Consider the following 27,984-nt stretch of genomic DNA (forward strand, 5'->3'; position numbering starts at 1 on the left):
TTGTTGTAGAGATATCTAGTATTTCAGATACAGCATTAACTCTTCATTGTCCTTGTGCAGCTGTGAGAGAGAACAGCTGTGCTCTGAAACCTCACCAATGTGCATGATGATCTTTTTGGAGCTAAAGCAACAGGGGCTTGTGGAGAGAAGGAAAGCCCCTGCCCTTTTGGAAACCAGTTCCGGTGGGGGAGCCACCATGTTCTTTGCAACATTCATGCATTCATTTAGCCATTCAGTGCTTAACTTTCTGGGATCTTATGAGTCACTTGTGAAACTGCCAACTGAAATCAGCCCTGTGGCGGCAGTATGAAAATTCAAAAGAGCTATAAATCAGTCCCCAGCCCCTACCCAAACCTAGTGGCTAAACATTTACCAACACTTGTGTAGGGATACCAACATAAGTGTAGGGATCTACACTTATTTATCAAATACTTATTAAGTATCAGCTATGTGCCACACACTGCGTTGGGTGCTGGAATACAACTATGAACAACAAAAAATTCTTTGGTACTGGTGAGAAAGATAGGCAATAAATAAATAGACACATACTTAAAAAATTACAGAGAGTGATCAACAAAATGAAGAAAATAAATAGGTTCTATGTCTAAGAATAAAACAAGGGACACATCTTTCTGGAAAGGCAGCAGGGTCTAGTGGTAGAGAGGGCAGTCTCTAGAGTCAGATAGTCCTGGGTATGATTCTAAACTCTATCATACCTGGTATATGTTACACAGCAGATGGTAGTATGATTCTGGGAACATTATTTAAACTCTTAACCTAAGCCTTAGTTCTCTTATCTGTAAAATAAGAATGATAATAGTACTTCTTTCAAAGGCTGTTATAAAGATTTAAAGAGATAATTCAGATAGAATGACTAGGGCCAAAGTCTGGCAAATGTTTTGAGATAACTCAAAAGAATGCTAGCCATAATTATTATCATCACTATTGTCTGAAGAGGTAACATATGACACTTGGAGTGTGCAATATGTGAGCCCTAATGAGGAACCGAAAGAGAGAGATTTCAGGTAGAAAAAAAGTACATGTGCAAACTCTTTGAGATGCAAATGTGGTTGAGTTGGTCAAAGAATGGTTAGAAAGCCTGAGTTGCTGGGGATAGTACATAGGGAAGAAGAAGTTATCATACCTTTTTACTGAGGCACTTGGAAAGACAGGTTAGGGAAAGATTATGCACAGCCTCTTAGGCCACCAGGAGACATGTGGATTTTATTGTGCATGCAATTGGAAGCCTCCAAGATATTTAAAAAGAAGACGCTATGAGTCAATTTATAGTTTTAACAACTCTCTTCTTGTATATTGGTGGTGAACGAGTTAGAAGAGGCACAAGTAGGTACAGAAAGATTGGATAAGAATCTAACATAGTAATTCAGATGGGAGACTATGCTGCTTTACATGAGTGGGTGGCAAAGGAGGTAAGTGGACAGATTTGGGGTATATTTGGGATGTAGAATCAATAGACTTTGGTCATGGACTAGATAAGGACATGGCAGAGCGTGTTTTTTAAAGATGAATAGAACAACACCTCATACCCCACCTTCTTCTACAATGTGGTCCTCAAAGTCTCTCATTAATAAGTGGTCTAACTCTTCTACCTTTAAGCCTAAGTGAGCATTATCGTGACTGTGTCAACCGATTGAAGAACAGCACAAATGATGCTATGTAACTTTCAGACTACGTTATAGAGACAGCATAATTCCAGTTGTACTGGGTTGAAGAGTGTCGCACAAAAATTCACATCCAACTGGAACTTCAGAATATGACCTTATTTGGAAATAGTCTTTGCAGATATACTTAGTCAAGATGAGGACATCATGGATTATGGTGGACCTTAATTCCAATATAGCTGGCATCCTTCAAAGCTGAGAAGACGCAGATACACAGAGGGAAGAGGGTCATGTGGCAAAGAAAGCAGGGATTGAAGTGATGCAGTTAGAAGTGAAGGAACACCAAAGATTGTGGGCAAGTACCAGAAAGCAGGAAGAGTAATGGAAGGATTCTTTCCTAGAGCCTTCAGAAAGAGTACAGCCTTGCCAACATTTTGATTTCAGACATCTAGACTCTAGAACTGAGACAATAAACTTCTGTTTTAGGCTACCTGTTTTGTGACATTTTGTTATAGCAGCTACAGGAAACTGGTGCACACTTTGTTGGCTATGACGCTCACTTTTGAAGCTCTGAGCTTTGATGTAGAAAGTTCAACTACGCTGTGTCAACCATGCAGTAAGAAAACTCTAGGCCATACAGGGATCCTATCTCTCTCCTGGAGAGATCCCCTATGTGAACAGCCCAAGAAGTCCCTACTGCTAGCCAGCATCAACTGCTAGATATGTGAATGGAGACACCTCAAAACGATTCTAGCCCCAGCTGTGAAAATGTGCCCAGCTACTGAAGACTCCCAGCTGAGATCCTAGATACTGTGGTATAGATAAGCCATCTTTATTGTACCCTGTCTAAATTCCTGATCCACGCAATCTTTAAGCATAATAAAAGGTAAATGGTGCCACTAAATTATGTGGTGGTTTCTTACGCAGGAACAGCAACTGAAACAGAAATTTCATGTCAGAATTGAGTTCTGCCACATCAAAAGCTTAAAACATATGGCATTACCTTTAGGACTGGACAGTGAGCAGAAGTCCTTAAGGAGATAGTAGTTCAGAGTAAGTGAAAGCTAGTGAAGCAAACAGATGTTAAAAAGGACTTATGGGGGGGCACCTGCGTGGCTCAGTTTAAGCATCCGACTTTGACTCAGGCCATAACCTCGCAGCTGTGCTGACAGCTCAGAGCCTGGAGCCTGTTTCAGATTCTGTGTCTCCATCTCTCTCTGCCCCTCCCCCGCTCACGCTTTGTCTCTCAAAAATAAATAAACATTAAAAAAATGTTTTTAATGAAAAGAAAGGACTTATGGAGTCCAGTGACAGCTAGGATGACAGAGAGGAAACTCTTATTGGAAGCTGGGAAAATACTGACCTCTGCTTTACAGCGGCAGAGAGTTTGGCAACCCCATTGCCTGTATTAACATAGAAAATAAAAAATGTACCTAATAGGGGCTCCTGGGTGGCTCAGTCAGTTGAGTGTCTGACTTCGGCTCAGGTCATGATCTCTCAGTCCTTGAGTTTGAGCCCCGCATCAGGCTCTGTGCTGACAGCTCAGAGACTGGAGCCTGCTTCAGATCCTGTGTCTCCTTCTCTCTCTGCCCCTCCCCCACTCATGCTTGCTCTCTCTCTCTCTCTCTCTCTCTCTCTCTCAAAAATAAACATTAAAAGAAATTTTTTTAATAAAAATAAATGTACCTAATAAACTGGTGAATTTGTCTAAGGATACTTCTCAGGCAGGATACTGAAAGTGTCCATCTATTTCTTTTAGCCATGTGCAAGGCACAGATACAAAGACATAAGGAAAAAAAGTACTGGACAACTTCTAAGCAAGCTTTAAAGAAAATATAAAAAGACTTAGTGGGTTTGAAAAAAAAACAAAACTTGTTCTTTCAGTGTCTCTTAGTAGAAGATTCTCAAAATAAGAAAGGGCCTCAGTGCAAAGATCAAATCAAGACCTATTAGGAAAATGTCTCGTCGTTAAGATGAAGACAAGAGTGTGGCTGTAAAATTTTTCATTAAAACCTCAGGAAGATGTAAGATGGTGCCTCATAAACCTTTCAAATACATACAAAGCTTCTGGATTTAAGGGCATGCCTTTTTAAACAATAGACACCTAGACTCTTAAGGGTTTGTCTTATGGCAGCTTCACAGGGAGTCCATGGCAGAAAAAAGCCTATAAACTGAAGAAATTTCTGGGCACATTTTTTTTTGTTTGGTCTAATATGATAGATTTCTATATTAATACATTGGAAGCCGAAAAATTTTAAAGGAAATGTATCAGCTTGGACTGAAAGGAGTAGATACACCATAAAATAAAAGGGGTTTGGTCTTTGGACCCATGGACTACTTTGGGCAGGAAGCAGGATGAGAAAACTACTCAGCTGCAAACATGGAAGGTGGAATAACTCAGGGAGTGAAACCAAATGCTGAAGAAGGTGGATCCAGCAGCTGGAGAAAACAACGGCTAAGAAGTAGATTCAAGCCCATATCAAGGAACTGGCAAGATGTGCCCAGCCAAATTTCAGAATTGCTATTGGACACTGATTCTGTGTGCCTCCCGCTCCTCCTCCCTTTTTCAACAAGAATATTTATAGTGGTTATCCTGCACTGCATATTGGGTATATGGAAGGAAGATCATTGGAGTCTCTTACAGCTCTTCAGAGAGTGAAAAGAACCATGCTAGAGGAATTGCATCCAAAGAGCCTTGTTGGCACTTGGAATTGATTTGGATGACCACGTCCTGGACTTCAAGTACTAAGATGAGACTTTGGGAATTTTGAGGGAGGGGTCAGATGTCTTTTGCATGTGGAAAGGATGTGAATAGCTGTGGACAGAGGATAGACAGCAGTTGATAGTATTTTCCAAAAATGGCTACAATATCTTTCATCCCCTACTCTCTTCTACTTTATACAGCAATAAAGTGATTTGTTATACAGCAATAGTACTCAGGCCATAAAGATGAGAGAAAAAGGGGACCAAGGATGCCCACTAGCGTTTTGACTTACACAAATGGGGGAACGGTGATACCACTTGCTGAGATGATTAGTAATAGTTTTTGAGTGAGGGGAAGGGAAGTGGGCAGAATGGTAAGTCACAGTTGTCTTTTGGCCATGTTAGTTTTGAAATGTGTATGAGATATTCAAATGTAATCTCTTTAGTTCATTCAGGATTGTGAAATCACGGTAACACTTCTACAGTGGAAATAGCTCACCAGTGACATTTTTATGAAGCATGGCACTACAACCCTATTATGACATTAACAAATATAAAAGACTGATGTCGTCCAAATGGCATAATCATCCCAAACTAATACAACTAGGTATAAGCTGCCCCAAATTTTTAATATTAATGTTTGTTACTTGAAAGGTCACCATTTGGCCCTAATGAAATAAGTGCAAAAGAACTTCATTATTTGAAAACGTTTGAGTGCTTGAAGTGGAAAAATATCTTTTAAGAATCATGCTTGCAAGAAAAACACAATTTGAAGTTGACCTAACTGGTCACTGGCCAAAAATAAAATCTTGGCCAGGATTCCAGTTTCAGTCGGATGTAAATGAGGGCTATTCAAAAATGGTGTTCCTTAAGGGGATGCCAAAAAACCTTAAACATTGCAGTACGCCAGAAACAGCCATAAAGGACAGAAGTAGTTGCTTTCCTTCACAGCATTAATCACAGGAACCAGACAAGAATAAACAGCAGCTGGGGGAAGGGATGCCCCATGAACAAGGATAATAAATGCTTGTGATGACCTCTTCCACCAGTGAATTAAAGGGCTTGAGAGACACGAAAAAGTCGAGCAAAAGAATCAATTTAATCTTTTGGTACCTGTGTTGAAACAGTGTGCAATTTGTATGAAACCTCTACTCACAAACAAACCATCCCAGCCTGCCAGACACCATGCTCCTGGTTACAATGTCACCCTGATACCATAGAAATTCCACTTCATTTTGGGATGTTGTGATTGATCCACGACACTAGATTTGCTGTAATCTTCTACAGAATGCCATCACTTGCTCAGGGGGCAACTGAACAGCGATAAATCAGCAAGTGAGAGACTGAGTCTCTGACTCCTCTGTTCCCATCTCTCCTGAGAAGGATAAAGAAGGCTGCCATCCACAAGACGCCATGTTTCCCCTTTGTCAATGCACCAGTGGTTCAAACTGAAGGTGAGATTGTGGGTCAGATTGCACCCCAGAATCCTGAAGAATCGCTCAAGTGCATAAATAAAGCCCTACATCACCCCTGCCAAGGAAATGGTGAGCGCTTGGAAGATTACTATGACTACGGGATATTAAGACTACAGGCCAAGGAAAGAAGGATATGTTATTGCTTTTCTTGTTCCTATCACAGGAACTCTAGAGACTGGCAGAGCTCTACCCACAGTAGGACATCATCAATAAACTTTTTCTTTTATAATGATAGGGCTATTCTTAATTGGTCATTGCTTCTCAAGAGAAAATGCAAGGCAAAATTTCATCACTTGGATTTGACCATCAAGAGGGGAAGAATTTATTACCAGCAGTATCTTCTAATCTGTGGCATGTTCTGTTGCTAGGAAATTTCTCTAAAATGAGATTTAGGGAAACTCAAACGTTGTACTTGTGCCTGTATTTTTTTCCCACTCCCTCCTCCTTCTCATTCCTAATGTTAGATATAGATCATAAATAAATGTCTCATTTTGCATTTCAATAAAATATATTTATGTATTCAGATCTTTCATCAAATGTTAAAGCTTTAAATATTTTAAACACAAAGGGGAAAATCACATTGGTTTGGGAATTTGGGGGTGTTTAGGATTTTTTAAAGAGGAATTGCAAATGGTGCAGGACAAAATCTAGGACAGCAATCAAGCATAATTCCCCTAATAATTATTATTAATATAAAAAATTGGGGGAATGTGGAGAGTTCTTCAGTATTTTTTCACCTAAAGGAGACAACCAGAATGAGATGCAAATCAGTGCTCTTATCTAATGAATAATGCAAATGAGTGTTCTGCATATAGCAAGTCAGTCTGCAGGAATTCTCTCTGCCTCACCTCACATTTCTTGTGGATTTAAGCACCGTGTGTCACAAGAAATTAGAGAAAGGTATTGCCAAGTAATGACAGAGGTTTGGAGCCCCAAGTCAGTGTAGACCGCAAGGACATTAAGATGCATGGTTCAGCAAGGGAGGGAGCTGACATCTCAGTAAAATGAAAATGTTGCTATTTTTCCTTCACCTGGTTAATGGAGTTGTATGACACCATAATCTGTGATTATTTGTGTGGCTATTACTTAAAAGAATCTACAACAACACTTCTTTGGAAGGGTTCTGGAAAACTAAAAAGCAAGCCACTATCTTCCCAACCCCCAGTAGAGGTAGAAAAACCTAGAAGTAGTTTACTTTCTCTTTTGTGTAAGTTAACCAACACTTAAGATTTTTCAGTAACATGACAGAATCCACTTAAAAGTGAGCACTTTCTGCAACTTTTCTTGCTACTTGAAAGGTACTCAATTCCCCAAATAACAATTGAAAACAAACCCTCATTTACTCAACATATAATCAATTGATGTTAACCATGGGTGTGCTCACAGTTCCTTTTCAGTCATGGGTTATTTCACTGCAATGTATTTTTGATTTAGAATTCACTGCCATTGTCTCTGGTTTTCTAAGAAAGCTGTCCTGAATACAGAGTTATTTTCCTTGTATAACATAACACATGCCTCATGTTTTCTGTTGAGTCATTTGCTCTGCCAGTCCCAGATTTTAATCAATCTTAAAAGAGTGCTCAACTTAATCTTGTGCAAATGTGATACACTTTTTTTTTTTTTACCAAAATATTTAGGAGAGGTTCAGGCACAGCCACCTGGCAGAGGGGAATCTGTAGCACAGTCCTTGGGCTATTTGTTTCTAGCCATCCTTACAGTTACCTCAACATATAGAACTGGACCAAAATTGAGCAACAACACTTAAATCTTCTTAATGAAAATTGTTTGATGTATGTTGCAAATCCCATTCTCCCTCAAACAAACAATCTGACCATACAATATCCCAATTAAGACAATGACCACATATATTGTTACACTAAGCAACCATTGGGGTCAATTCTTCATTTTAGTTTTGTAGGTTTTCCTTTAAGTTTGAATTTTGGAGAAAATACACAGATAACAAAGCTTGCTAAGAATTGTTATGTTAAACACACATAATAAGACTGAGCTTTAAGGGGCACCTGGGTGGCTCAGTCGTTTAAGCATCCAACTCTTGATTTTAGCTCAGGTCATGATCTCATGATTTCCTGAGTTCAATCCCCTCATCAAGCTCTGTGTTAATAGCATGGAGCCTGCTTGGGATTCTCTCTCTCTCCCTCTCTCTCTCCCCTTGCCCCCCAACTTGCACCTTCTCTGTCTCTCTCAAAATAAATAAATAAACTTAAAAAAAGATTCTGAGTTTTAAAATGATGTTAAAAAATGAAGAAAATATCTTTAGAGTAGGGAATTTATGACATTTACTTGAAAACCCAGAGAACATTTTTATTTACTTCATAGAATTTCTATAGCACTGTTTTATATATGATAAAATATTAGTAAGTCATAAAACACGTCTAGTAAGTGTTGATCAGAATTTTAATATCTGAAATATAAAGGAAAATATAAAATTGGTTTGTATATAGTATGGCATTTTGTGAATTTTTATTTCCATTAAGTGCATATTTATGTTTATATGCATTACTGAGTCTTAATGTAAAATGCATTACAGTTAATCTTAGATTAAAAAAATGTGAAAGCTTGTGCTCTAGGGCCCTTCATCAAATCATCTAACATTCACATTGACATTGGGAAAGAGCACAGACAAGCAGACCAGCTTAATTATTATGCTTACTAAGTCAAAGGGTTGATTGAGTCTTCTATACCAGTATAAAATACAAGCTTTGTGAAATCCACAACCTTATAGAAATGCAAATACATTTTCATTTCTTAATGGGCTCTTCAAAGAGAAGCAGGCACTTTGCAATTCGTAGCTTATTCCCAAGGGTGGGTATCAATCCATGTTCATATCTTTGGGCAGGAAAATATATGGCACTCTCTGGAGTGTATCTGGTAAGGGTTAGAAAAAAACCTTGAGTTAACTGTGTGAGCAAAGGTGAGGCTCCTGTTTGGACACTGTAGTCTCAAAGTGGAGCCTTGGCATTCTGGTCTATCAGACAGACATCACCAGATATACTGCTTCTGGAGGCCAAATTAGACTAATTCCTTCATAGTGCTTCTAGTCAGAAATTCTTTTTTTTCTTTTTTTAATATAATTTATTGTCAAGTTGGCTAACATACAGCATATACAGTGTGCTCTTGGTGTTGGGGGTAGATTCCTGTGATTCATCGCTTACATAGAACACCAGTGCTCATCCCAGCAAGTGCCCTCCTCAATGCCCATCTCCCGTTTTCCCCTCCCCCCACTTCAACCCTCAGTTTGTTCTCTGTATTTAAGTGTCTCTTTCGGTTTGCCTCCCTCTCTGTTTGTAACTATTTTTTCTCCTTCCCTTCCCCCATGGTCTTTTGTTAAGTTTCTCAAGTTCCACATATGAGTGAAAACATATGATATCTGTCTTTCTCTTCTAGTCAGAAATTTTTGAAAAGACAGCCAAGGTAAACAAGCAGAAAAGTGCACACTGAAGGAAATGGAGATAATTCAGGAAATAGAAAAGGATATTAAAATGAGCAGATTCATCTACTCAGAGATTCAAGAACATTTTATATTCATAAAACAAGAACAAAATATTTTGAGAGAATAAAAATCAAAACAATAATTTGTTATTGTCAAATTTGTTTAAAGATCAATTGAAAATAAATGTCTCAAAAAATATCATAAGGCAAAAAGACAAAATAATGGAATATATGTCTAAAAAATAAAAAAGATAAAAACATACACATAAAAGCAATTCAGGTGGTTCGATTTCCTGGAAGAATGAGTGAAAAACAGGAAGGAGGATTTACTAAAGAAAGAATTGAGGAATCTTTCCCACAAGAAGGATATGAGTCTTTGGATTATAAAGATCCACCAAGTGCCTAGCATAATGGATGAATAAAAGAACCATCTCAATACACAGTCATAAAATTTCAGAACTCTAAGAATAAAGAGAGTAAACCCTAAAATTCTAAAATGTGGTATATTATATTATTATTCCTATTTATTCACTGTCACTCTGTATAAGGCCCATCCCTCAGACCCTTCCCTGGGGCTCCTTCCCATGTGATGGGTATGGGATGCTGGAGAAGGAAGACTTTTGGAGGCAATGATTCCTGCTCCATTGGTGTCAGGTTTGGACATGTGACTGGTTTCAATGTGAATGGTAATAATGCTAGTAGGAGCTTGAAGTGTCAACATTTTTTGGTTCTATCATAGTTCCTTTCTCTTGTCAAAAGTTGAGCATTCTCTGCTAGGGACAACTTCTGGAGTCTAGATCCCATACTTAGAAGACAAATGAGGCCAAAATAGAGATACCCACAGTTAACATGTGACAAGCTACTGACATTTTGGCACTGCATATACCGTAGCCTAACTTACTGACACCAAATACAAGAGAGAGAAAAATATGTCAAGAAAACATGTATGCTTTCAGCAGCCCTGGGTCTAACTGTACCTTTAGAATTGTAAACAAAATTATTTTTAGCTTAGAATTTTATGTTCAACCTACTGATCAGAGTGAGGGTAGAAGAGAGAAGTTTTTTTGTTTTGTTTTTTTTAATTTTTTTTAATGTTTATGTATCTGTGAGAGATAGAGAGAGCATAAGCAGGGAAGGGGCAGAGAGAGAGGGAGACAGAATCTGAAGCAGGCTCCAGGCTCCGAGCTGTCAGCACAGAGCCCGATGTGGGGCTCAAACTCAAGGACTGAGAGATCATGACCTGAGCTGAAGTCAGACGCTTAACTGACTGAGCCACCCAGGCGCCCCGAAGACAGAAGTTTTTAATCACTCAAGACTCTTTTTATTTGTACGTTAATTGCAGCTATACTCTAGCAAAATGAAGATAAAACAAAAATTACAAAGACATGGGATTCAAAACAAAAATCACAAAGACATGGGTTTCGGGCATCTGTGGGTCCAACCTAGGAAAACAATGAAGAGAAGCCCTAAGGGTGGGGTTGGGCATGTGGGAAAAGAGATTAATCAGCATGATAAATGTGAGGATATGGTGAAGAAAAATAGACAAGCAGTGCAAAAACAAAGCAAATAAAAACTCACAAGATCTAATGCACAGTGTGGTGACTATAGTTAATAAGACTGGATTGTAAACTCAAAAGTTGCTAAGAGAGTAGATCTTAAAAGTTCTTATCACAAGAAATGAACAGACTCTTAACTATAGAAAACAAACTGATGGTTATCAGAGGGAAGTGGGGGGATAGGTTAAATAGATGATGAGGATTAAGGAGTTCACTTGTCATGATAAGCACTGAGAGATATATGGAAGTGTTGAGCCACTATATTGTGCACCTGAAACTAATATAACATTGTGTATTAACTAACTGGAATTAAAATAATGACTTAAAAAATAAAAAATAAAAAAGTTCTGGTTGTAAGAAAAACAGTATAAATATGTATGGTGATGGATGTTAACTAGACTAAAACAAAAGCTCACAAGAAAGATATGGGCTATTTATGAATCAATGTAAAATATGCCATGATTTTTCGGAGCTATGAGAATTGAAGAAAGAAGTTCTCTGACACTAACACTGATCTTTCTCCTTCAAGTGAATCAAGGATCATGCCATTGAACAATGGAGAAGGAAATAAAATTATAGCTCTATACTTGACCTGGTAGGGAGAAATGTTTGCATTGTCATAAAATGTAAATTTGGTTTTTTGGCTTTCAACTTAAAGGGTCAAGCTAAGAATATGGCATAGAAGACTTTGTTGTATTTGCAAGAAAGAATGAAAATGTCAACATTGTAAATGGGAACGTAAATAAAAGTATTGCTGACAGAAGGTGGATGTGGAAAAAGAGGAAGATAAGGTAAAAGCAGTGAAGCTCCCATCTTACTAAGTGGGAAGGTTGAGAGATATTATCAACTTGGTCTCTATCTCACTCAGCTTGAGGGGGTGCAACACTGTGGTCTTGAAAGTTGGTTGACCAAAAATATATTATTTTTTTTTTAATTTTTTTTTTTCAACGTTTATTTATTTTTGGGACAGAGAGAGACAGAGCATGAACGGGGGAGGGGCAGAGAGAGAGGGAGACACAGAATCGGAAACAGGCTCCAGGCTCTGAGCCATCAGCCCAGAGCCTGACGCGGGGCTCGAACTCCCGGACCGCGAGATCGTGACCTGGCTGAAGTCGGACGCTTAACCGACTGCGCCACCCAGGCGCCCCTAAAATATATTATTTTTTAAAGATTACCATGTATGACTAGAAATAATCACCTACATGTCAAAAAATGGAAAGGAGGGAGGGTAAAAGCCAAATTATATACCTGAGCTATAACCCCATCTTTAAAACAAATAGCCAATAGATTTTTGCCTAAAATTGATAAGTCAAATAAACAGAAGTGTAACTAAACCTAGAACTATGGAGAAAACTGCTGGAAGTAAGTCAGAAACAAAGTTTTTAAAGTTGCCTCTCAGACAGGAGAGAAGAGAGGAATAGAACAGGAGGCCTCTTTTCATGGCTCTTCTGTACTCTTTTACTCATTAACATGTGCATGTACTATTCTGCTAAAAATGAAACTTAAAAAAGATAGGGGTGAGGGGGATAAAGGTCTGAACTAGGGTAAAAAGTCACTAGAAGTTTAGGGGCACAGGAGTAACAGAATGAAAGCAAGGCCTAGAACCATTAAAATGGCAGCTATCATGAACAGAAGTGAGACTGAGGAAGAATATTTAGAAACCTGCCTTAGATGAATTGTTTTCCACTGGGGCAATTTTGCCTCCCAGGGGGACATGTGGCAGTGTCTGGAAATACTTTATTTGTCACAGTTGGGGGTGTGTACTCCTGGTATCCAGTGGGTAGAGGCCAGGGATGATACTCAACACCCCCACAATGTACAGGACAGCCATTTCCAAGGAATTATCTGGCTCCAAATGCCAACAGCACCAAGGCTGAGAAACCCAGGTTTTGGCTCAGGTCATGATCTTGTGGTTCATGAGATCGAGCTGTGCTTTGGGCTCTGTGCTGATGGCATAGAGACTGCTTGGGATTCTCTCTCCCTCTCTCTCTTTTCCTCCCCCCTCAAAATAAATAAATAAACTTAAAAAAAAATCTCTGCTTTAGACTATGTACATTTGTTCAAATGTAAGGTAGAAAGTCATCAAAATAGGCAAATGGCAGTAAGAACTGAACAGAAGAAACATGAGGAAATGGCATTTGGAGCAACCTGGATGTGTTACATGAAAATCAGAAACCCTTGCAAATACAGAGTGTGAACAATTATATTCCTTTTATCCACTTTAGTGAATTCCCTATTGTAGTACAGCACTGTATTTAACCTGCAAATTTTTAGTATATTCCAATTCAGATAAATACCATGACATCCTTAAGCCTTACTGTAAGGAGTATATGCAGTTCATTCCTGTCAGCTAATAAACTTAATGGTGATGTTAAGTACATACTTTGCTAATAAATGAGTATAGGTAAGCCTTAAATTCCTTAGTTGAGAATCAATACAACTGAGTTATTTATAAGAGTTAATTCAGTAAAAATGTTCCTCCAAGGCATCTTGGATTCAGATACCTAGAGTAAAGGTATCTAGACACATGGATATCTAGATACATAAAGATCTATGAAAATGCTTAGTGATTTTTACCTTATTTCAGAAACAAATAATGTATAGGGTAGACCACCTTATCTGTGGTTTTGCTTTCTCAGGTTTCAGTTACCCTTGGCCAACTGCAGTCCATAAGCATCAGATGACCTCTTCCTTCTGACATATCATCAGGTCAATAGTAGCCTAACACTATGCCACAATGCCTACATCATTCACCTCACTTCATCTCATCACGTAGGCATTTTGTCATCTCATATCATGACAAGAAGAAGGGTGTCTACAGTACCATAAGCCATTTTGAGAGAGAGAGAAGGAGAGAGAGACCACATTCATATAACTTTTATTATGGTATACTATTATAATTATTCTTCTATTTTCAGTTATTGTCAATCTCTTATGGTGACTATGAATTAAACTTTATCATAGGTATAATACATATAGGAAAAAAAACATTGGGTTTGATACTGTCTGTGGTTTCAGGTATCCACTGAAGGTCTTGGAACATAACCCCCACAGATAAGGGACTCCAGTATCTTTCTTATCAGATGAGTTGCTGACTACAGTTGAATGGGGGAAAAGGGGTATCCATAGGGAATGGGCAGTCATTTGATTTTCCCCAAATCAATCTCCGTGCCAACGTGCTACTCTATAAGCCATTAGTTTCTTTGCAACAAGACTTGACTTTATAATCAAAAGCTGTCTCTTTCCCATGCCAGAGAAAGTTCTTTGAGGGTAGGAACTTTGCCTTACTCAACTTCCTTTCCCTCTCAGTGCCCAGCATTGAAAATAGACGGTCCTCAATAAGTAGTTATTGATTTGTACTGAATTGGTGAATTTAATTTCAAACTGCCCCCAGCAAGAATCTGTACTTGTCAACACTAAAATTACTTATGATCCTATGAAGAACATAACCAACTGACAAAGTTATGAATCTTTCCCAAACTGGTCTTAGAACTTCTTGTGATTCTCACCATGCATGTTGTAAATGAGTTTGGAATTTGCATGCCAAGTTGAAATATGGTGACCTAGAGAATGTCTATGATTGATCTCATTCAAGCAAATTTACTCATTGTCCCCCAACACGTCACTATAATTAGACACTGGCTTTTTGTTTCAAATTACATAATGGTTTTTCATAGGAGACATCTGTCTTGTAACTTGCCTGATTCTCTTAGGAAAAAAAAAAAAAAAAGAAAAGAAAACAAACTGAAAGGAAAGGGAAAAACAATACCTTAGTGACATTAATTATACCAGCATGTTTTCCAGTGCTTTGAAAGGGGGACTCTGAGCATTGACTACCATTGAAATGAAGCCTAAAGGGTACACTACAGTTCTGAAAACCCCACTTAATGTTCTTATCGCTCCAAGAAATCTAGTCATATCCTGATGGCTACCTAGCGTGACAATCAATTTCTCCTATTAAGTTGCCCAAGGCAGTAGCCTGGTGTGTGCTAGTGCCAGGGTCCCTCTGCAGGTTGAATTCCATAATGCCTCTTGCTTTCCAACAAAAATTGAGCAGGATATAACATACCAGTAGGTAAAGGTCCTTCCAACCCCAGGATAGACTTGAAAAGAAACCTTATACTCTGATTGCAGTATTGCTGTACTTCATACATCCCAATAAACTGCTGCTTCTTGTGTTTGGAGTTTTTATGAAGCATCCGAGAAGAATTACTGTGTTGAGGTCTGCTGGGCAAGTACAGCTTAGTTGTGAAATTCAGAAAGCACTAGCTTAATTTGAAGCTAGTAGTATAAGTGCTCTTGAATACTTCACAGTATTTGAGCATTCATACATTCATCAATCAAACATTGATCAAATAAATAAATAGAATATTTATAATGCAAAAATCAGGGTAGATCAACATTTTAAAGTTCATTCATTCATTCATTCATTCATTCAAGCAACCACTATTAAGTAACTATTATATATCAGGTATGGTACTAAATTCTATGAATATGGCTGAATCATCCTTGCCCTTGAAAAATGTATAGGCTGATATTTCACCCTCAACTCTGAACTTGCTTTAAAATTACCAGAGCAATTAAAAACAACCTGTGTACTTCATCTCCAAAGGTAGGTCCCAAACACTGGCACTGATTTTTTTTTAATATCATTTTAATTTGTTTAATATATTTTCAAGTGCTTTTTTTTTTGGGAAAGCATCCATCATCTCTTAACCATGTGAAACTTAGTCGCTTGAAGGGGAACAGGCTCAAATTTACTTCCATTTCACCTATATCTTAGAAGTCTCTAATTGTTAGAAATATTAAATATAAAATTAAAAACAAAAGAATCTTACAAAACAGAATATGCAAATACATTTAAATGATTGACTTTAATATTTATATTTTTCAAGAATATCTGCAAAGCAGTAGAATATAATGGTTAAGTAAACAGCATTTAGAATCACATATTTGGCTTTGAGTCAGTCAGCCATTAATTATTGGCAATAAAAGTTCAAGCTAGTTTAATAATTTCTGTAAGGATTTAAACATTGGCATTTAAACACCCAGCAGAGAACAAAATCCTTGCTCTAATAGGTGAACTACACAAACAAACAGGAGATCATAGTATAGAGTAGTAAGTGCTATCACAGGCATAGACAGGATGCTTCTGGAGCACTTTGGAAGGCTGTAAAGATCAGCCTTGCAGGGATGGGGTGGTGGTCAGGGAAAGCTTTATCAATAAAAATAGATTAAAGCTTCTAAAGAAGAGGAAAAGTCCTTCTAAGAAGCGTCAGAGAAGGAGGGAGACAAGAAAGCAAAGAAATGAGAAAATAAACAAGAAGAGGGTCACCTGGGTGGCTTAGTCGGTTGGGTGGCCAGCTTCGGCCCAGGTCATGATCTCACCGTCCGTGGGTTCAAGCCCCGCATCGGGCTCTGTGCTGACAGCTCAGAGCCTGGAGCCTGCTTTGGATTCTGTGTACCCCCCTCTCTCTGCCCCTGCCCCACTCATGCTCTGCCTTGCTCTGTCTCTCAAAAATAAATAAAAATAAATGTTAAAAAAAATTTTTTAATAAAGGAAATAAGAAAATAAGCAAGAAGACATGCATATTTTAGCATATTTTTGAACAAAATATCCAGCCAAATTGATGGATTCTACAGTGGAAATTCATGGAATTCAGCTCAAGCATCAGTAGTGTATCCCTACACAAGTCACTAAACTTTTTTGATCCTTTATTCATTTATAACTTGAGGACAATGATAGATACCTGACAGGGTTATTATAAGGAACAGAAAATGTAGCATGAAACACTCAATAAATGCCATCATTAAGCAGATAGAGATGATTCAAAAACAAATACTATTCAAATATTGTTGTAGTAATTGGATTAAAATTATAGTTTGTTATTTTAGAAGACTGAAATCTCGGGGTACCTGGGAGGCTCGGTCGGTTGAGTGTCCGACTTCAGGTCATGATCATGTGGTTTGTGGGTTTGAGCTGCACGTTGGGCTCTGGGCTGACAGCTCAGTGCCTGGAGCCTGCTTCAGATTCTGTGTGTGTCTCTGTCTCTCTGCCCCTCTCCCACTTGTGCTCTCCCTCTCTCTCAAAGATAAATAAACATTAAAAAAAAAGAAGACGACAGAAATCTCAAGATCAAATAAAAACAATCTTGACATACCTTTCTCCAGTGAAATATAGTACATATTACTTTTTAAGCTACATTAATCCTGAACAGGACTCAATTTTCCTCTTCCAATAGTGATATTGACTAGTGTAATGCACTGATTAATCAAGATCAGAAAATTCTGAAGGAATTAGAATGGAATTTAAATGCTATACAGAAATGGAATTCTAAAACTCAAATCTCTCTTCCAGCACTGAGAATAAACATTCAATGTGACACTGAAGTATTTCGATGCTTAAGATTTGCTTATCTATCTTAGGATGGTGGGCAAGAATAAAGAGCTATGATTGTTGTCTCATTTTATTTCACTGCTCTAAACAAGAATTTCTTAAACATCTCACACTACTTCACCAGATGGGTATGGTCTTCCTTAAAATCCAGACAGCTACAAAACTTTACTTTCTAGGTAGCAAATGTGTTGGAGCATTATTAAAAGGTGTTGGGCATGGCATATAATTTTTCAGGCAAAGCAAAGTGTTATGGGTCATATTTTGTTGTCAAAGAAACACTGGCCCAATTCTTTACTTCTTCCTTGCCCCTAGCAACAAACAAAAAAACAAACAGATGAAAACAAACAAACAATATGACAGGATATTCAATTGATCTATTACTGAAAAACAGAAACACCAATCCCTTTCAATCAGGGCTTTGAAATTGGTATTTCTAAAGAATCACACAAGTCTTTCTGTATTCTAGGCTACACTATATCCAACCCTAGAAATAAGTAAGTAAGTAAGTAAGTAAATAAATAAGAATAAAGGAGAAAAGGAACAAAATAGAAAATGGAAAAGACTTCTAGAATAGTGAATTATGAGGAAATTTTAAGGTGCTATGGAAAAAAAATGCAGTATGGCTGGATATATCTCAGTAAATCTATGGAGCACACCTACTTTTATTCTTTGATACATAACACATTATGGCTTACAAGTGAAGTATAATTTCAATTCCTACTACTGAGCCATTATGATGTTCTTGGGGACCAGTTGATTTATTACTGAGCTTTCCTATACCAATCTCATACCAGTCTGGAAACAGAAAAGTCCTCTCTTCTGAATAAGGTGATTTCTGTAGAAACACAGCTGTTCTCAAAAGTTCACAGCACATAGATCGCAGGACACTACCAAGTTCTCTACTTTAGAGTTTCCAAGAAAAATTATTTTCACATACCACAAACATTCTATCAAGTACCTATTGCTTTTTAAAATGCTAGGTTTTTTTTTTTCAAGTATCAATTAGTGAATTTATGTTTATGAGAGTCCCTAGTGAGAGGATATGGGAAAAGCAGTCTACAATTTAAGGCAAACGCTTTTCAGATTGGTTTCACAAAAATTCCTTTTCTCTTAAGACAACTTTTAAAAACAAAGCCAACGGATGCCACATTCTGAGAATGGCTGAACCAAATGACTGGTCACTTTTTTTTTTCCTAGTAACAGTATAGTTAAGTATATGTTAAGTCTTGGATTCTAGAATTTTGACTTCATGAATTATGCCATAGTATACAAGTTAAACATAAGAAGTTTAAACCAGACTGCCGAGATTTTTGCTAATTTTGTGGCTTTGGGCAATGACATAACTTTTCTGTGCTCTACCCTCTTCATTTGAAAAATGGGACACTACCTAGTTATGGAGTTGCTATGAGTTAGCACATCTAGAAGTTCTTATAATAGTGCCTCACACATAGTAGGCACTCATTAGAAGTTAGCTTTTAATATATTATTGCAGTCTCCAAGAATTCGCTTGGCAGAGTACAGGTTTTGGAATTAGGGATGAATCCCACCCCAGTCATTCATCAGCTTTGTGATGACAGACAAAACTATTTGACCTCTCTGAGTCTCCGTGTTCTCAAGAGTAAAATAAGGACAATAATACCTACCTCATACTGGTTTGAGGATTAAACAAGCAACAAGCAATATGCTTGCTGTATAGTCAAGTGGCTATCTGAAAACCATACAACAACTAAAGCAAATAAATAGCATATATACTAGATTGTCAAGTTGGTAAAGGAAGGAAAGCAAAAGACTGAAGAACAAGTTAAACATTTGGTTCTAAAGACTCCTGGATCTCTCATCTACCATGTCCCCTCCTTTCCCCACTTCCCCAGGAAAATCCAGGCTATTGATAAAAGTATTTCTATGCCCCAAAGTGAATGTGATACTTGAAAATCAGTCAGGAGTATTGTCAGCCTTTGGCAATCATACTGAATCGGACAAGGTTAATCATGGTCACTTTAGAGCCTCCGGAAATACCGTGGGCCTTCAGAGGGTGGGTGGTCAGTCATGTCTATGAGGGTCGGGGAAATGGAGTTTAGAGTGATAGACGCAGCAGGTGTGTAGTGACTAATGCTGGGAACTGCAGCACTCACAGAGCCCCACGGAAGCTTGGCAAAGAACAGCGGGAGAGCCTCTAGGCCTCTGCCGGGCCACTCAATGGCAGACCAATGCAAGCCACTGAGACTCAAAAACAATCCAGTGTCTTTGAAGCAGCCAGACACCTTGAGGGAAGAAAAACCTTAATCCCAAGTCTTAAATCTCCTTTCCGTGCCTTCTGCCAATGATTTTGAGAAGATGGTGAAAGGCCAGTGGGGAGAAGAAATAGATGTTTCTAAGTCCAAGACTCAGAGCTGGTACAGAATGATTAGAGAAAATTAGGAAGTGTTTAGTTAAACGTGTACATAATGAGAAAAAAAATTTAAATACTTGCTGAGCATTTTAAAACATCAATAACTCAGCCATTTATATTTTTAAATATTAAAAAGGGCACAGAGTGTGGTATTGATTTGAAATACAGGAATGTCATGCTTAAAAAATGTATCTGGTTTTGAACTGACAAAATAAGGCCGATCAATCTGGTTTTATTCACATACTAATGTCTACATTTCAACATAATGAAATTTTGCCTTATTAAAATGTAGGTTAGGATACTCAATATTTGTATGGTACAACAAGTAATAATGGCCCCATTATTAACCTCCTATTCTTTAAAAAGTTCCAAAAAAAGAAATAGAAATTGAGAGCCTAGATGTATCTATAATATGACAAACAGTTGCCTATTATCTTATTTTGGGGTCAGCAATGGTAACTCAATAAATTGTAATGTGTTTTCTAAACCTGACCTATAATTGCTGTTTTAAAACAAAACATAAATAATACCAAATGGTACATCCAATTAATTCATTTCCAACTGGTTTTGATTATCAGCACCAATAATTATGTTCAGTTTGTATCTGGTTATTAGCCTTAATGATACTATATCTGCCATTTAAGTAATTACTTTTTTACCAGCATCATCAGTAACAATAATTTTTTGCTTGTAATTAGTTGATTTGTCATTAATTAAGGCTGCTAAATTATCCTATTAAATCATCATCTACAAGATGATCATAAAGATAAAAAAAATATTGCATGGGTACTGAAACCTGTCACTCACTTGAACTTTGAAGTATGACATAGACAGGGCCTAAGAAAAAAAGAAATAATTTATTGATCTTCTTTAGGCTCTAATACGCCCTTTAACCTCACTTCCTTTACGTCTTAAAGTATATTTTTTAAGTAAAAAACCTAAATAGCAAAACACTTTGAAAATAATTTTCTTAATTTTCTTAAAAAGCAGATGTGATGGTCTTTTTGAAGTGTAAACTCACTATGCTACAGCCACCAGTTATTCAAACACTAATTTAGGTGTTGCTATGGAAGTGTTTTATAGATGTGATTAAAACCCATAATCAATTTGACTTTTAAGTAAGGAAGATCACCCTAGATAGTCTGGATAGGCCTAATTCAATCAGCTTAAAGGCTATAAGAGCCGAGGCAAGGCTTTCCTGAAGAAGAAATTGTGACTATGGAAAGCAGCCTCAGAACATGCTTGAGAGTTCAAGCCTACCCTTCCTGATAGTCTACCTTACAATTTTGGACTTGCCTAGCCAGCCTCCATAGTCACGTTAACCAATTCTTTGCAATACTTTTCTTTTTTTTTTTTTTTAATATATGAAATTTATTGTCAAATTGGTTTTCATAGCACTGGGTGTTGTATGCAATACTTTTCTAAATACAGAGGCGCCTGAGTGGCTCAGTTAGTTAAGCATCCAACTCTTGGTTTTGGCTCAGGTCATGATCTCATGCTTTCCTGAGTTTGAGCCCCACACCTGCCAGCACAGAGCCTGCTTGGTATTCTATGTCTCCCTCTCTCTCTGCCTCCCCTCTACTCATGCTTTCTCTCTCTCAAAAATTAATAACTAAACCTTAAAAAAAATTTTAAAATACTTTTCTAAATATATATCTCCTACTAGTTCTGCTTCTCTGGTTGGACTCTGATACAGCACGCTAGCACGAGGTGGCTTGGTGTTGTATCAGACAGAAGAGATAGATAGTAGAAAGTACTCCTTGACCTAAAATGGAGAGCTTGCCATTTAAAATTTCATGAGTGGATAGCCATTCACTTCTTTGTGTGATCCTATAAAAATGTAGACATTTCTAGAAGGGGTAGCAGCATAAATATTCCTATTAAGACCTTCCCCTTTAAAGGTCCTCAATTCCCATGTGAGGCACTAAGAGGATAGAACCCATAAGTTGTAAAGATCAGGGGAGGAGTAAACAGCAAATGGAAGTGTTGCTACCTCATAGCTTGGCCAAGGGCCAGTCTTGTCAGAACTAGTATTGATCCATTTAAGTTACTGTAGATTTCTGCTCCGTTATAAACTTGCCTTCTCCCAGGCAGGCAAGACCTTAAAGAAATGTACACGCATTAGGATTCCATTATCAAAAGAACAGTCACGCCATGTTTCAAGAAACTCTGGAAGAAATCTGGAAAGAACACAAATACATGGAGAGTAAATAACATGCTACTAAATAACGAATGAGTAAACCAAGAGATCAAGGAAGAAATTTAAAAAATACATGGAGGGACAGTGCTCACCAAGGCCGATGCCTGGCCCTCTAGCAAGACCAAGCCCCACTGCATTTTATTTTATTTCATTCGTGGCTTTGCATAGACTAAAGTTTTGTGGGTTAGGTTCAACTCTGGACCTCCTTAAAGAGGACCCATTTTTTTTTTTCTTTCCAAAATGACAGCTTCCAGCCATGCACTAGTGTTAGATTTGCACTGGGTGATGCTGAGAGATAGCAAGCATTGCAGCTCCTATAATTACAGGACTTATGTGGTAAGGAGGATAAGAGATGACTTCAGAGAAAATAAGAAGGTAAAGGATCCCGTAGAAATTCAAACCCTAGTGAATAAAGTCAAAATAGGCCTCGGAATAATCCATTGCAGGTCCACATTGGCCAACTGTATTTGACTGACAAGTTTATGAATGAGAATCAAGAGAAGTCCAGGACTTAGGGAGCTGGGACCAGGCACCTCCAACAGCTGTAGACCACCTTCAGCATTCATTCTCTGCTTGGGATGGGGGCTCTCAACAGAACACAAGTAGTCTCTTACATCAGCTTAAAATAGCTTCTTGCTCTGTCTGCTGTAGGAGAAGCTCAGTCAGGTTTCCATTCTTCTGCAGCCTTAGTGGAAAAGGATGGCTCTCTCTTGGTTTGAGTATTAGAATGAAGACCTGAAGCTCACTCAGAATAATTCTGTGTATTATTGTGTCACTCCTCTTTTATATCTCATCATCACCTGTTTAGAGCACTTACACACTTTGTTTTTGCTTCATTGACAGTAAACAGAACTGTCTCTCTAAAAAAAAAAAAAAAGAAAAAAAATACATGGATACAATTGAAAATGAAAACACAATGGTCCAAAATCTTTGAGACACAGCAAAAGCTGTTCTAAGAGGGAATATTATAGCATTATAGGCCTATCTGAAGAAGCAAGAAAAATCTCAAATAAACAACATAACCTTACACATAAAGGAGCCAGAAAAAGTAAAACAAACAAAGCCCAGGGCTAGTAGAAGGAAGGAAATAATAAAGATTAGGGAAGAAATAAATGAAATAAAAACTAGAAAAAGAATGAAACCTGGATCTGGTTCTATGAAAAGACAAACAAAATTAATAAACCCTTTAGTCAGTCTCATCAAAAACAGAGAGAGAGAAAGATACAAAGGATAATAAGAAAATATTACAAAAAAATTGTATGTCAACAAATTGGACAACCTAGAAGAAATGGATAAATGCCTAAAAACATATAATCTTCTAAAACTGAAACAGGAAGAGGGGCGCCTGGGTGGCGCAGTCGGTTAAGCGTCCGACTTCAGCCAGGTCACGATCTCGCGGTCCGGGAGTTCGAGCCCCGCGTCAGGCTCTGGGCTGATGGCTCAGAGCCTGGAGCCTGTTTCCGATTCTGTGTCTCCCTCTCTCTCTGCCCCTCCCCCGTTCATGCTCTGTCTCTCTCTGTCCCAAGGATGGATAGACGTTGAAAAAAAAAAAAAAAAATTAAAAAAAAAAAAAACTGAAACAGGAAGAAATAGAAAATTAGAACAGACTGATTACTAGCAATTAAATTGAATTGGTAATAAAAAAAAACTCCCAACAAATAAAAGTCTCAGACCAGGTGGCTTCACAGAGGCATTCTATTAACATTTAAAGAGTTAATACCTATTTTTCTCAAGCTGTTCCCAAAAAGAAGAGGAAGGAAAGCCTCTAAATTTATTCTATTAAGTCTGCATTACCCTGATACCTAAAACCAGATAAAGACACTACAATAAAAGAAAAATACAGGCCAATATCTCTGATGAACACAGATTCTAAAATCCTCAACAAAATAGTAGAAAGCCAAATCCAACAATACATAAAAAAATCATTCACCACAATCAAGTGGGATTCATTCCAGGAATACAAGTGTGGTTCAATATTTGCAAATCAATCAACATGATACATCACATTAACAAGAGAAAATATAAAAACTATGTGATCATTTTAATAGATGCAGAAAAAGCATTTGACAAATTACAACATCCATTCATGATAAAAACTTTCAAAAAAGTAGGTTTAGAGGAAACATACTGCAACATAATAAAGGCCATATATGAAAAACTCACAGTTAACATCATATTCAATGGTGAAAAACTGAGAGGTTTTCCTCTAAAATGAGGAATAAGACAAGTCCACTTTCACTACTTTTATTCAAAATAGTAGTGGAAGTCCTAACGGCAGCAATCAGAAAAGAAACAGACATCCAAATTGGTAAGAAAGAAGTAAAACTTCCACTATTTGCAGAGGACATGATACTCTATGTTGAAAACCCAAAAGACTCCACCAAAAAGCTATGGTAACTCATAAATGCAGTAAGTAAAGTTGCAGGATAAAAAATTAATATCCAGAAATTGGTTGTATTTCTATACACCAATAATGAAGCAGAAAGAGAAATTAAGAAAACAATCCCACTTACAATTGCACCAAAAATAATAAAATACTTAGGAAGAAACTTAACCAAGAAGACAGAAAAGATCTGTCTTCTGAAGACTATAAAGCATTGATGAAAAAAGTTCTAGATGACACAAACAAATGGAAAGATATTCTATGCTCATGGACTGGGAAAATAAATATCGTTAAAATGACAATATTGCCCAAAGCAATCTACTGATTTAATGAAATCCCTATCAAATTATCAACACTTTTCATAGAACTAGAACCAATAATGCTAAAAGTTGAATAGAATCACAAAAGACTCTGAATAACCAAAGCAATCTTGGGAAAGAACAACAAAGCTAAAGGTATCACAATCCAAGATTTCAAGATATACTATAATGCTATAGTAATCACAATGGTGTGGTAATGGCACAAAAACAGACACACAGATACATGGAACAGAATAGAGGGTCCAGAAGTAAGCCCACACTTATATGGTCAATTAATCTACAACAAAGGAGGCCAGAAATATGCAATGGAGACAAGACAGTCTCAACTGATACTGGGAAAACTGGAAAGCTACATGCAAAAGAATGAAACTGAACCACTTTCTTACACCATATACAAAAATAAACTCATAACAGACTAAATACCTAAATGTGAGACCTGGAACTACAAAACTCCTAGAAGAAACCAGGCAGCAGTTTGTTTGACATAGGCCATGGAAACATTTTTCTAGATATGTCTCCTGAGGAAAGGGAAACAAAAGCAAAATTAAACTATTAGGAATATACCAAAATGAAAAGCTTTTGTACAGCAAAGGAAACCATCAACAAAACAAAAAGGCAACCTACTAAATTGAAGAATATATTTGCAAATGATATATCCAATAAGGGGTTAATAACAAAAATTTGTAAAGAACTTACACAACTCAACACCACAAAAAACAAATAATTCAATTAAAAATGTGCAGAAGCCCTGAACAGACATTTTTCCAAAGAAGATATACACATGAGTTTCTTAGGAGCCAAACTTAGGAGTTTCCTCAAAAAATTAAAAATAGAATTATTGGACAATCCAGTAATTCCACTATGGGGTACTTACCCAAAGAAAATGAACACTTAATTCAAAAAGATATATGTGGGTGCCTAGATGGCTCACTTGATTAGCACCCAACTCTTGATTTTGGCTCAGGTCATGATTTCACTGTTCGTGGGTTTGAGCCCCATGTCGGGCTCTATGCTAACAGCTCAGCGCCTGCTTGGGATTCTCTCTCCCTCTTCCCTGCCCCTCCCCCACTCTTTCTCCTTCTCTCTCTCTCAAAATAAATAAACATTTTTAAAAAAAGAGATATGCTCCCCTATGTTTATTGCAGCATTATTACAAGAGCCAAGATATAGAAGCAACCAAGGGGATCCATTGATAGATGAATGCATAAAAAAGATGTGAGATACACACACACACACACACACACACACACACACACACACTATGGAATATTCCTCTGCCATAGAAAAAGAATGAAATCTTGCCATTTGCAACAACATGGGTGGATCTAGAGGGTATAATGTTAACTGAAATGAGTCAGTCAGAGAAAGACAAATACCATATGATTTCACTCATATGAGGAATTTAAGAAACAAATGAACAAAGAAAACAAACAAAAAACCAGACTCAAATACAGAGGACAAATTGTGGTTGCCAGAGGGGAGGAAGGTGGGAGGATAGGTGAAAGGATAGGAGAGTACTCTTATCTTGTTGAGCACTGGGAAATATGTAGAATTTTTGAATTATATTGTATACCCGAAACTAACACTATATATGAATTATGCTTTAATTTAAAAATCTCTAAAATACTCTATAAAAATATCCACTCAAGCAAACAGTTTGATACACAGACTACAGAATCAAAGAATATATATCTAGATTAAACTCTTTTAAATGGATAGTTTCATTTTTGCTATACCAACAAATGTGGGTATGGGTTTGGTAGGGAAAAAAAAAAGGCCGCCTACATAATGGAGGACTTCATGATGGTTTCAGTAAATTTTGGACTATCAAAAACATGATGCATAATTAAAATTGGTTAATTTGATCAATTTTTTTAGATATTTAAGATATTTCTATAGATTTTGTTTCTGGTCATTTCTGTGATCAGCCCTTTATGGTTGAGCGAATGACAGACCTGTCCCAAGATTGGAGGATTCAGTTAAATAGTAGAGAGATCAAAGACCTTGCTATAGATTTGGGGGAAAAAATTATACCATGTGCTTGTGCTTATGTCCACCCAGGATGCCATTCAAAAGAGAATGATTTTAAAATAGATTTACCACTGGGTTTATTTTGTTGACCTTGGGAAATGTCACCTCCATTTCATTCCACCTCTATTTTCCTCAAAGGAGCAGAGCTGCTCACGGGAAGGTGAAGGCAGAAACACGTGGCCAAGTTAAAGTAAAGATATTGCAAGTTTCTACACAGAGAGAAACATTTTCAGCTATCCAGAATGTTAACAAGGAATAGGATTTGTGTATCAGAAAAGTACTCTCCTGAGCATAGTGTCTTAGTTTATAGATTAGTGACTACTTCATTATAAAAACAAATTTAGAGCTTTCTGAAATTATTTATATTAGAGTCTAGTACTGAAGTCTTTTTTTTTCCTTGACATTATTCTAAAATGGAAGGGAGAACATTACCCATGATTTCCTATGATAATTGTGGACTTCCACTCAAGAGAAGGAAAGAAAAGCAAGCAGAAGCAACATTTGAGAACTGTCTTCCTCATTTCAGACTGCGACTACATGAATAATCTTCTATTTTCACAGTAAAGCTCCCATTAGTTATACTGTGAAATTGCAGGCTACTTTTTCTCCAGCGATCTCAAAGTTCTTTTCTGGTATCAATTTGTCAATAGGCCAATGCCTCTGATTGTATGGAGCCCACAGGAATCTGTGAAAGCCTTTCATAGGCTTTATGACAACCAAGCTAAGGAGTATCAATAATGACTGCAAAGTTCTTTTGCCAAATGCTTACTTAACTAACAAAAGACATTTCCATTAAAAGAAAAAAAGTATGGCTTTGAAAAAAATTGAAAACTCAAGGGCGACATATTTACATCCTTCTTAAATCTACTCAAGCTTTCATTCAAAGATTAAATTTATGCATGTTATACACTTATACAGTGCCTGGTAAAGTATACTCAATAAAATTCATTACTATTAACTTTACAAATATATGATAATCCAACATCTATTATTTATTAGTTATTGTGACTTAGAAAAAGTCATTAACCTTTTCAGATCTCAGCTTTCTCATTTATAAAATGGGGCTTTGCCACCTACATATTAAGATTAACATTATTCAAGATGTATGAGATCATTTTTAAGTTGTTTTTAATGGAAATATGAATTTTTAGTATAATTAGCCTGGGATTTGAACTTTAAACACTTTAGAAATTCAACACAGATAATAATGAACCATATGTAATAACATTGTATATCACAAATATTTAATAAACTGGGAAAAATGTAACACTGATGTTCTACCATTTATGGCTAGATTCCTTCAGAATAAAGTTTTTCTTGGTGATCACGCATAAACTCATGCCACTTTAAGGATGGCTGTAGGCAGATTCATGGAGTTATGAAGATTTGTTCTGGAACATTCTGAAGCAAAATTTAAAAAGGCATTTAAGCAGTCTTATAAATGCTTCTAACTGGAAA

At 37.1% G+C, this 27,984-nt stretch overlaps 1 protein-coding gene and 1 pseudogene across 6 annotated transcripts in view; one reads left to right on the forward strand and one right to left on the reverse strand.

Moving 5' to 3' along the window:
- The window catches only part of NTNG1 (netrin G1), a 331,599-nt gene that overhangs the window by 284,973 nt on the left and 18,642 nt on the right, over positions 1-27,984 (reverse strand). The window lies entirely within an intron of this gene.
- LOC124516062 (LYR motif-containing protein 4-like) lies at positions 22,033-22,307 on the forward strand (annotated as a pseudogene).

This window comes from Lynx rufus, unplaced genomic scaffold, assembly GCF_022079265.1.
Source record: "Lynx rufus isolate CCGP_SWC_20201006 ecotype Redwood Valley unplaced genomic scaffold, mLynRuf1.p SCAF_2, whole genome shotgun sequence".
In the NCBI taxonomy this organism is placed as follows: Eukaryota; Metazoa; Chordata; class Mammalia; order Carnivora; family Felidae; genus Lynx; species Lynx rufus.